Genomic DNA, 3,175 nt, shown 5'->3' with positions numbered 1-3,175 from the left:
TTTCTGTCCTGGGCAAGCAGGAATGAATAGAAGGCCTTTATGGCCTCTACCTTGGTCATGAGGGAATGCCCAGTGGAGTCTGGTTTGCCCCTGATCTGTGCCTGTCACAGCAGGATGAAGAGAGAGCCTGGTTCTTGTCAGAGATGCCTGAAATCTCTATGACTTAGGGCTCTGTGCGGCTCTCAAAATGGTGGCCGCGCCAAAATTAGCGGCCGCTTGTATTTCGGCCAGGCCTTCCCAGCCTTGAGGGGCCCTGAGGGGAAGCTTGTTGTTCGATGTGTCTTTAATTTCCACCCTCCGGAGCCGAAAACGAGGCACTTGCGGTTTTATCTCGTTGCGCAGCCTCTGCTGCGATCCGGATCGTCGAGAAAGTCAACGGGGGCCTCGCGATGACAGCGCACTTCGGCGAGGCTGTCCGGCCTCCGAGAGCTCCGTGGGGGGTTGCCCAGCTGAGGGTAACACCTCGCGCCTGCTGGAAAGCTCTGTGAGCCGATCGGAGGGCTCGATGGATCCGAAAATTTAAACGGTTCGGATTGAACCCCTACCGCCCACCATGAAAGCTGGAACGCCCACTAGTGGGTGGTAGGGACCAGGTTGACTACCACTGGTTTAGACAATTTGCAAAAGGCATATAATTTACTGTTGTTGTTAGTTGCGAAGTCGTGTCTGACCCATCGCGACCCCATGGACAACGTTCCTCCAGGCCTTCCTGTCCTCTACCATCTTCTGGAGTCCATTTAAGCTCATGACTACTGCTTCAGTGACTCCATCCAGCCACCTCATTCTCTATCGTCCCCTTCTTCTATTGCCCTCAATCTTTCCCAGCACTAGGCTCTTCTCCAGTGAGTCCTTCCTTCTCATTAGGTGGCCAAAGTATTTGAGTTTCAACTTCAGGATCTGGCCTTCTAAAGAGCAGTCAGGGTTGATCTCCTCTAGGACTGACCGGTTTGATCATCTTGCAGTCCAGGGGACTCGCAGGAGTCTTCTCCAGCACCATAGTTCAAAGGCCTCAATTCTTTGGCGCTCAGCCTTTCTTATGGTCCAACTTTCACTAGTTTACTAGTTTACAGTTATTTGGTTAATCTTAATTCTATTTTTTTAAAAAATAAACCATGTTTGTATTTTGCAGTTTAATCATTGTTTATCACCTAGGTATTTATAGTATTCAATTATTTATTTATTTATTAAATTATTTATTAAATAATTAAATTATTCATATTCATATTTATATTCAAGCTGAAAGAAGTTATACATTGAATGATGATCAGGCTTTCTATCAGCTAATATAAAATTTTATTTTTTGGTCAGAGTGAAAGCTTAACTATATTGTAAGAAACAATTACTAGGCAGAAGAGTAGCATAACTTTTATATGCTTTTAATTGTATATTGGTGCTTATGTAAATTAAACAATCTTATAAATAATTGCAAACAGATTGTTATGTTAGGCCAGTGATGGCGAACCTTTTAGAGACCGAGTGCCCAAAAACTGGCCCCGCCTCCGCTCCACCCCCTCCCCTGCCCCGTCCCCACCCCGTCCCCCACCCCGCCTGCCTGCAGGGCCACTCACTGACTCCAGGGCCCGCCACAGATCACCCAGGCAGCCCAGCAGGACCGTGGTGGCCATGCCCTCTGCCCGTGCCCTGTAGCATCAACTGTGCGGGGTGGGGTGTGAGGGCAGAGTCTTGTCTATGCTGCCTGGCTGCCATGTCCTTGGCCGTGCTGCTCCGTGTGGGCCATGCTCGGGGACAACTCTCCTCCAGGGGGGCTGCTGGTGAGGAGGGGGTTATGGGGGGAGGCGAGGCTGGGGCACGCGTGCCATAGGTTCGCCACCACTGTGTTAGGCCATCATGTCCATGGGCATGCTTGGGCAATTAGATATCAAGTATTGTGCACCTGCTTCAAGCTTATATATTATTTTATAAATGTATTATATATACAGACATAAACAGATGAATATACATACATGTATATTCACATGCCATACATTGCTTGCAAAGAACATAAAACATAATTTGAAAGCAATAAGAATAAATAATACTTTCAATTCTTGTGAATGGCAGAAAAGAACACTTCTTGGTAAGAGGGACAATCCATAGTTAAATTCATACCCTCAGAGGGTAAAAGCCCTCTTTTCCCATGTCTAAAAGTAAAAGCAAATAATAGAAATGAGGACATAACATTTTTTCTTGATTTTAGGTTAGAAACAGATTTTTATTTATCTATCTATCTATCTATCTATCTATCTATCTATCTATCTATCTATCAAATTTTAAAACCACAAAACTTCTTCACAGAGGGAGATAAAGAATAGCATCTTGGATTCAGATAAGAAACAAAAGTTGTCAACACAATTGCTGTTACTCTTCTTGAACCCTGCTTGAGCAGGGGGCTGGACTAGAAGACCTACAAGGTCCCTTCCAGCTGTATTCTGTTCTAAAAAAAATGTTTCTTTTACTAAGATCATCTTTTCATCGTCTCTGTTCCTGGAATTTCTGATACTCTCGTTAACCCACCTACAGGTAGCCTTCAAGTTACTGTACAACAGTTCATTTAATGACTTTTTGAAGTTAAACGGCATTGAAAAAAGTGACTTGTGACTATTTTTCACACTTATAACTATTGCAACATCTTCATGGCCACGTGATCAAAATTTGGATGCTTGGCAACTGACTTATGACGGTTGCAGTGTGCAAGGGTCATTGATCACTTTTTACGATCTGATAAGCAAAGTCAATGGGGAAGGCAGATTTACTTAACAACTATGTTAGTGACAACAATTGCAGTGATTCACTTAACAAATATGGCAAGGAAGGTTGCAAAATGGGGCAAAATTCATTTAACAAATGTCTTGTTTAACAAGATAAATTTTGGACTCAATTGTGGTTGTAAGTCGAGGACTGTATGACGCTAAGACAAAGACGCAGGCATGTCTTGAGCAGAGGTTTAAAGCTGCAGGACACAGCTTGACAAACTCTTGAGTTTATTGCTTCTTATATACTTGTTACATACACAGCTTAACCATTAGATGCTGACAAAGGTTTCTTCATTGGAAAATGTCTTCATGTAAGCATCTATTTTCTAGTAACACATTACATGGTCAAAGATCAGGTAAGAACAAATACAGGGACATGAAAAGCAGAATGAACTAACAAAGACAGGAAGAGATAGAAAGAA

The 3,175-nt window shown here is 43.4% G+C and overlaps 1 protein-coding gene across 2 annotated transcripts in view; it reads left to right on the top strand.

Moving 5' to 3' along the window:
* YAF2 (YY1 associated factor 2) overlaps positions 1 to 3,175 on the top strand; it is a 99,717-nt gene that overhangs the window by 14,560 nt on the left and 81,982 nt on the right. The gene's annotated exons all lie outside the window — the stretch shown is intronic.

This window comes from Protobothrops mucrosquamatus, unplaced genomic scaffold (assembly GCF_001527695.2).
Source record: "Protobothrops mucrosquamatus isolate PMUCROS unplaced genomic scaffold, P.Mucros_1.0 scaffold_274, whole genome shotgun sequence".
In the NCBI taxonomy this organism is placed as follows: Eukaryota; Metazoa; Chordata; class Lepidosauria; order Squamata; family Viperidae; genus Protobothrops; species Protobothrops mucrosquamatus.
Note: the sequence above shows the minus strand (reverse complement) of the source record. Positions and strands in the feature narration are given on the sequence as shown.